At 34.2% G+C, this 8,919-nt stretch overlaps 1 protein-coding gene across 2 annotated transcripts in view; it reads right to left on the bottom strand.

Annotated features, from left to right (window-relative positions):
* Positions 1-8,490, bottom strand: part of MEF2C (myocyte enhancer factor 2C) — a 163,030-nt gene extending 154,540 nt beyond the window's left edge. For both annotated transcript variants that reach the window (XM_037159629.2, XM_037159628.2), the window contains exon 1: positions 8,352-8,490. The gene's annotated coding sequence lies outside the window, so the exon portion shown is untranslated. The remainder of the gene's footprint in view (positions 1-8,351) is intronic.
* Between the last annotated feature and the right edge of the window lie 429 nt (positions 8,491-8,919).

Raw genomic sequence — 8,919 nt, forward strand, 5'->3', positions numbered from 1 at the left:
GTGGTGCAGGCAAAATCGTAAGCTTGCTGCAGCCTGCTTCTGTGTCACCACCTCCCCTAGTCTCCCCTCCAGGTCGTCCTCTTTTTTCTCTGGCAGGCTCTCGTCACCCAGCAGCAGTTTTTAAAGTCAGTAACAACTGTCCATTGAGGGCCTCTGCCTCCTCGCAGCCTTTCACTGATGTGACCCGCAAGCCCTCTCATTCCCCAGCAGCCTCTTCATATTTTAGAATTCTCCTGCACTTGGTCCTATCAGAGGAGCCAGTCACTCCAACAGCTTGCTTCATGACACACCATAACATGTTACTTTTCCAAATGAACTTTTTTCTAAAGTTTTCTGAAAAAAGTTCAAATCCAAAGGCGTATCCATGGCTACACAAATTCCACAAATTCCCTGCTGTGTTGGTCAGGAGATGCTTTGGGGAGGAGTCTTTCAGCCTGTCTCTGGTCCCTTGCCAACAGCAGTCACTCCATCCGCCAGCAAATAGGTAAGCCCTGGGTTCAAGCCCGTGGGAAGCCTGGCTCTTACTTGAAAAGGAAATTTTACTGTTTTCGAAGACTCTGGGATTGGAAGATGAGCTCTCTATCAACAAAATATCATGATGCTCCCTGAAAATATGTCTCCTTATATATTTAAAAATATTGTACACTTTAGTACTTGTCATTGTAGTTTCTTTCTTTCTCTTTGCATAGGAGGCACACGTGTTGCTGCATGTCCCTTGTACCATAGCTACTATGTGTCGTCACTTGGTCTCATTCTGTGTGCACCCCCCTCTGTTGTCCCCACTCCCAAAGCCACCAGAGGAATAATTAGTGATTATTTCTCCAGAAACATCTTGAAGGGGATATAAAAACCCTATGAGGACAATTTGTGTTGCTTCCTGGATGAAGGGAAGAGTTTGGAAAAGCTGGGTGGAAGTTCAAAGCTGGAGGGCAAAATGCTTTCTTCTGTTTATTTCCTCTGTTAAATCACCAATAAAGCATCTTCCTATGTGCAAAGATGGGCACATAAACATGTCCCAAGTTTGTGTAGCATTAAACCTGTAAATACAGAGTATCCACATCAAATGGAGTGCACTTTATATTAAAATTATCTCTCTGAAGAGATTCAGAAATATAGAAACATGGTTCTAAGTAACAGATTTTGAATATTACTTAAGGAGGGGTAAAAATATTCTTCAAGTTTCTTATTCTTTCTCACCCCCTTTAGTAATAGTTAAATACCTAATCATATATTTACTCCTATATTTTTCGTTTTCTTGATTTTTTCTTTTATTTCCTTCATTCCCTCATCTTTTCTGCTCCATCTTTAGTTGTAAATTTTTTATTTTCAGTTCTAAACTGGGTATACTAAGTTACACACGCATCCACACAAACAACTGCTTATCAACTATTAGTCAGAATCTTTTTCACTGCTTTGGAAGTTACATTTTCTGTTTCAGACCATAGGATATAATACTTTTCTATTTATCAGAATCACTTCAAAATAAAATACTGCTAACAAAGGAACTTATTTCTAAACAATCGATATATACTATAGATGATAGAGTATAGAAGAATTTCTATGATTATTTTTGTTATTAATCATTATAATTATTCTTTGATTACAATGAGGATGAACACACAGCAAATAAGACATGTGCTGTGTTCTTTATCTATTTATTACTTGCAAAGGATTTATGTTATCCATCTACACATTCTTACCTCAAATTTATGTATCTGTAAGATTCTATTTTGCGCCGCCAATGGCCACAAAATAACTTGCACAGAGGAGAATAAAGCCTGTGGTTTCCGTTACATTATTGCTAGTCTATAACCTCTTGAACTTTCTAGGTCAGTGGTGATCAAGTGTTCTAAAACTTGGATGTGTATGTATACCGACTTTCATAACCATTGTCTATACTGTTTTTTAATGACATTCCTAGTAAGTTCAAACCACTTTTCATATTGCAAGCTGTATTATTTAGTGCCTGAAACTCAAGTAGAACTTGGGAGTAATTTTTGGCTTATAACTTGTATTGGGTGAACCTTATTATTCCCCCATCACATAAAAATAATTTCAACAAGTAAACTACTTAAGTGCTAGTTGTCTTGTTATTGTAGGAGAGAATCTACCCTCTTAAAGGTAAAAAGACTTGCAAGGATAGTGCAGCCTAGTGCAGAGGAGAGTTTATCAGAGTTTCTAAAGTTTATGCAGATTCCTGGGCCCCACCTTGGACCACTGACCCATCCTCTCAGGAACGTGCATTGTAACAACTTTCCCTGGTGTTTCTAGATACATTTTGCTTGCAAGCCATTGTCTTAGGGTAATAGTAAGCATTAGATTTGCAAAGGCCTTCACATTTAGTAAACTTGAGTTTGTGAACACTTTTCAACATGTGAAGAACGAGAGTTCAGAATGATATAACTCTCACCATTGCCTGAATTAGTTCATATTGTAAATGAGCAAAGAGAATGCCACATATATGCTGTCCCTTATCATTAGAAAACTGATTAACCAATATGAGGACACAATTCTCTTAAATTTCTGAACAATTATTAATCTTTACTTATCTGAGGGATAGCTCTGTTCTTGGGTGGGCTATATTCCTTGGATCCTGGTATCTTAGGAAAACCTATAAAATAGGCTTCAGATCCAGGTACCTCCATAGTTGATGACCCCCAGACATGTTCATGCTTCAGCGACTGCCAGCTACTTGTGAGCTTAGATTCTGTCCAACCAGGACTAGCACTGCTCATGATCTTCTGAGAAATGTGGCTTTCCAGTAAAGAGACATCCAGTCAATGCAAATGTTTGTTATGGCCTCAGTAATTGCCTCAATCTTCCAAGCAATTATAAAGGGTCTTCACAACATGGTCATTCTAGGCAACATGGTGAGCCATATTCCAAGCCTTTTAAAAAATATTTTTAATCATATTTTTCCATTACCATTTATCCCTGCCCCTGCAATTGCCACACTGTTATCCATGTCCATGAGTTCTTTTTTCCTTTTTGCTTAAACCCACCACCTCCTAACCACTCCCTTAGCCGTCATCCTGCTCTTTATCTGTGAGTCTGTCTCTATTTTGCTTGTTAGTTCGGTTTGTTCATTACATTCCACATATGAGTGAAGTCATATGGTATTTGTCTTTGTCTGACTGGTTTAGTTCCCTTTTTTTTAAGATGGCCGAGTAGTATTCCATTGTGTAAATGTCCCATAGTAGTTTCATCCACTAAACCCGAAACACTAATTCAAAAGAATACAAGTACCTCTATATTCATTGCAGCATTATTTATGATCTCCAGCCTTTTAACCTCTCTCCATACTCAGCTGTTGCCATTAACCTCTCTTGGATCCAGATATTTTTAACACTTCAGATTAGGGGTTCTCCAATCCTCCTGTTCCTTATCACAACTTTATTTTTTCTTTACACAAACACATTCTTATACTGACTTACTACAGCAGTAAGTGTGGTAAAATTCTTTTGCTGTTAAAATTTTTCTTCTGTTATAAAACTAGAAACATGAAGTGACCATTAAGTCCTTTGCATTAACTTAGCCCTACAGAGCTATGGGTGTTAATATAATTTTGAAGGTGAGACCTTCCATGTTTTGTTACCAGGGTACCCAAGTGGGAAAAATATGGCCAGCTGGTTGGTAGTGTATTACAGAGTGATTTTGTTTTGCCCACTGATTTCACGGGCTAAATACTGTTGTTAGTTTTAATTATTTGGAATGCCGACATGGTGGGCTACTTATAGCAAGAGAGAAAGGGCCAGGCATGCTGTTGCAGACTGAAAGCCACCGATTTGTTCTGGTGTTCTTACACCTCTTATCAGATAACTAAAGCTTCCTTTCCAAAATTTACACGTAGCCTAGCAGAGTCCCATCTATTCAATAGCCTCTCAGCAGTTACATGACTTGTTTCCAATCACAAAATTACTCCAACTCGCTGCTTTGTAGCAGTGAAACAGACCACGACTCAGAGTGGGCTGCTTCTGCGTTGGTGCTCTTTGGACATCACTCTTCAACTCTAAAGAGGAAACACTGATGATCTTTCAAAGGCCAACAAGGGATGGCTTACTCACTTCCCCTAACATCCCTTTGAGATGCTGGGAGACAATGGAATCTTTTTGAAAATCTTGTGATTTTGCATATTTTGTTATGACACCCCTGTCTTTCACAGTTGTTAGAAATGGATAGTATTTACCCATTCTTTTGCTTGCAATTGATTTGCATAGTTACTGCATACTGTTAAATGGTTTGCGATGAAAAACGAATGCTGATTTGTACTAAATGTAGTGGAATAAGCAAATACATTTGTAAATTTAGATATATAATTTAGTGGCTAAATTGTACTATAGAACTGTTGGAGATTATTTTAGACCAATCTTTTGCAGGGAAACCTGTCTACAATTTTCTTCCATATTCTATTTCAAAGTTTTAAGCTGCCCCCTCCTCTTTTAAAAATTAATTTGTGTCTGGGTTTTAATGCAAATACTGCTGCAAAGCCTAGGGTTAAGATAAATTCTTTTAAATTCAGAACAAGATAGATATCCCCTGAACAGTTTCTTTTCTGGAGGGCCAGAAAAGACTTAAGTATTTAGTTTGAATATATTTTCATGACCTGGACTGAATCAGTATGTTGCATATCATCATCTACAAATTTTGTTATAGCAATATAAAATATTTATTAATATAACTAATAACTATTTGAATAAATGTAAGATACTTATATTAATACAGGATTAATGAGTCATAGAATTTCTGAGCTGGTAGGAAACACTGATGAAGCCTTTGTGGTCCAGAGAACTTTGGTAGTCACATACACAATCTAGTTAGCTGTCGAGCCAGTTATGTGAACTGTTTAATACATTCTGCACTTGAGTACTATACATATGCTTATGCTTTAGTATATTTGGTATTTTTAATTATCCCCTAATATTTAAAAAATTTTCAATCACAACTTTTGATTTCTGCATTCATCTTCTAGACATACTTATGGGCACTGATTTTTAAGAAATTTCTGCTGTTTTACATATACAATCAATATTTTCAGTTTGGAAATCAATCTAAATGATAAGAGAATCAAAAAATAATTTAGCATAAATATTTAAAAATTTTAAATACATCTTAAAATGCTCTGATAAAATTGTGCATTTCTATAAGAAAGTATTAAGTTTGATGACTGAAAACAGTTCTCCAAGGAAATGTAACTCACTTTAATTTTCCATGTTCCCTTTTGCAGTCCATATGTTTAGAGCCTAATAGGAAAAAAAATCACTGGATATGACATTGAGAGACAGACCCAAGTCTGCATGTACATCATCACACTGGTGACTTTGGGTAGGTTTTGTATTTGTGCTTCTGTTTCATTTTCTTTAAAAAGAGCAGTTCAAACTTCAAAGGTGCTTTCCCAGAAGTCGAGGTTTCATGAGCAGCAAAAAATATTTGACTGAGAGAAATGTGTGGGCATCATCACTTGGCTGCCCAGTATTTTTCACGTACATAAACTTGCTACATACATCTGAATTGCTTGTAAGGAAATTAAATCTTTTAAGAGTGAGATAGGGACACCAAGAGAAGTGGGTAAATAAGAAAAGGAAGGGGAAATAAGTTGATTAACTTACTTCCTAACAAAGGAGGAATGGTAAGTGGCTGAAATGAGTCCTCTTTTACTTCTTTGTATCTACAGTCTAGTTATTCCTATTTGTAAACTTACTGGCACCAGGTACTTTGAACAGGGATGAGTAATATGTAATTTTTATCTTTACTGGGTTCCATTTGGCCCAAGGACAGTTGACAGCTGTCAGTCAGGTGTCTGGTCAATGAGGAGATACATATAAAGCTGCCAAAATATTTTTGTTTCTTTAAATACTTACAAGTAAATCATTTTAGCTGGAAACTTCATTGTCTTGAAGTTAAATAGATTGATACTTAGAATATAATTTATTGAAGTTAGCTGCTGGAGAATCAAGATTGTTTTTATGAATATACAAGGTAAACAAAATGTTTTTCAAATGTTTTTATAAATCAGAGGAATGATTATTTTTCTCCATTATAAATAAGCTGGCCTTAAGATATGAAGATGTATTGCAAATAATGCTTAAAATGCATATGTTTTCAAATTAAACATTTAGGGCACATATGAGTTATTGCAACTTTAAGTCACAATTTCTGACTAGGACTTATTACAACAAATCATTTTTATATTTTGATGGAGTTGGCATAGGTATTTTTGTGACATGAAAGTTGAAGTTTTATCAGAAAAAGAAAAACATGTAGCTGCATGTCAAACTACTAATTAAAGCTTCTTCTAATAATTAAAAGAAAATGCCCTGGAATTTTAGGTCAAGCCCATGATTCAAGATGTGGTTAAAATAATAAATTTTAGTTATTTAGAAAAATTTTGCCTAAACCTAATATTGTTACTAGGAGGTTCAGTCACACTTTAATAATACACAAATGTCATAAAAATCATTTGGAAGAAGTTTTTATTGCTTCTATTTGGTATGAATTACAAATAGTATAATAATTATAACAAATAGTAATGTACATAAAAACATAAAAATGTAATTCTGAAGTTGAACATATCTGAAGAGTGCATGTTCAATTGAGTTGTATCTAGTTATCTTTTAAAGCAAGTGCTCTGATTCTTTAGGGATATAGTATTTAGCTGATCAGATAAGTAAAAAGAAATCATCAAGTGCATGGAGTACATATTTACTCTTTAAAGGACTAATGAAGTTCTCTAAAAAATTTAGCAACTATGGTTACTCAAGTGTCAGAATCAATATAATGAAAAAAATTGTTCACAAAATAGCACTTTGAAAGCACAACATATTCCGGTTTAAAAATAAAATATGCTTTAATTTTCTGAACCATATTCTATATATAATAATTTATAATGAAAATTAGGTTTGGATTTTAATTTTTAATATATGGGACCATTAAATATAGACAAGTTTATATTTCTAAAATAATAGATTTTTTATTAGGTGGATCATTTCTGATCATTTTAAAACCACAAATATTTCATAATTTTAATCAGCAATTATTATTCTAAAAGAGTATGATACTTATAAACTTGTGCTATATCTGTCATTATTGATTTGTAATTTGTTTTTGATATAGTGATCATTTAAGAAAATCAGATCTTATAATTTTCTCAGTATACAACTATGTTAAACATGTAGATTGAAAATTATTTATGGGATCATCAGAATAAAATAATTGTCTTATAGTGTTAGTAATTTATATTGGTGGGCCTTTCTCTTCTTAAGCACCAGTTCTACCCCCAACAGCTCAGAAAATTGATTTTATGCATAATAATTTATAGCATTCTTGATCAATGTATGCTGTGTGTCTTTTACATTCATTAGCTCATATTGCATATGAATATGGAATTTTTGTTATTAAAATGGTTTCATATGTTTACTATGTATAGTTCTAGCTTTGAGCTTCTTACTTGCTTAAATAAATGTTTTCAATTTGCTATAATACAACAATTTGTAGAGAAATGTTTGAAGCATGGTTAAAAGAATGAGTTATTGAAATAAAATAACTTTTAAAAAATATGTCCTAACATGTGTTCTCATTTTTCTATGTTTTGCATTAATTAAAATCCTATTCTGAAAATAAAATATATTTTTGCCTAAACTTTTGAATTCACAAAATAAAAATACCAACAATATAAATGTACTAATTTTGGAAATCAGTGATGTAAAAACATGTTTTAGAACTGTCTTGGTTATTTATTTCAAAGAATTTTTTCTAAAGAAACTTTTTCTAAAGTAATGAGAAATGCTGCCACTTTTAATTATAAAATATTCTGTGCAATGCATGTTTTTAAACAGTGTATTAAAATAAAATTAATTTAATATTCTCCCTACTCATATTCCTGTCACATGCACACATAAAAAAACACCAACACATAAAATGCTTAAAAAGAGCATGTACCACTTCACATTTTTACTTGGAGATTTATTTTAAAAACAACATTTTATTCACAATAGATGATGGCAGAATTAGGAAAAAAAGGGATGAAATAATATTTATGTATTTATTTAAATTGTCTAACATCATACATATAATTAATTCATCTTTCAGATATTGAAGATAGTTAATGAAAGAGACCAACATTAAAAATATAAAATATTTCCTTTAAAGAAACTTATTTTAAAAAGTTTTCAAAAACTTGTCAAATAGTAACTGCTCCACATTCTATACTAGGCAAATCCACTGCTGAGTTAGTTGGCTCTGATTTCAGTGGTCTCATCAGCTATCTGAATGTAGGTACCTCCATAATGCCTCTTCTAGGACAACAAAATCAACTTTTAGAGATTAAAAAATATATTTTGGCATTTGAAACTCACCAGTGCCTTTCTGCTTCTCCAGGAAGTTGTACCCGTCAGCACCTGCTGAGGGCTTTGTTGTCCAAACTCTGACAGGTAAAAAAATTCCTGTAGAATAAAGCCAGACCAGCTGGCTTTGAAGAGAAACCCCCCAGTTTGGGCTGCGTTTGCCTCCTCTCCTTTTCTATGAAGACCCAGGCTTTCCCCCCTTGATCGTCAAGCCGTAAGATGCGTGATCCCTGTGCACAAGTGTCTGGCAGGCCAAGGTGCACCTGCTCCTGTCACTCTGGAGTAAATTTAGCTGTAAAGGTATCACTGACAACCAGACCTTTGTCAGTGCTGGCAAAAGAACACAGAACTGCTTCCCTCCCCTCCCCCCTTCCAAGCCCCCAGGCTGCTAGTTCAAATGGAAAATATCAAATCAGAAGTCTATCCAAAAATCATGCCTAAAAAATAGAGATTGCTTTCATATGGTAAAAAAAAGCAAGTTTCCTTATTTCATACAGATTTCAAAATTACATTTTCCAAGAATAATCTTGGAACAAGACAAGTTTTTGTTCAATTAATTGTGGCTGGAAACTTGTTAATG

Source organism: Artibeus jamaicensis, unplaced genomic scaffold, assembly GCF_021234435.1.
Source record: "Artibeus jamaicensis isolate MK-2021 breed Jamaican fruit bat unplaced genomic scaffold, CSHL_Jam_final contig_373, whole genome shotgun sequence".
In the NCBI taxonomy this organism is placed as follows: Eukaryota; Metazoa; Chordata; class Mammalia; order Chiroptera; family Phyllostomidae; genus Artibeus; species Artibeus jamaicensis.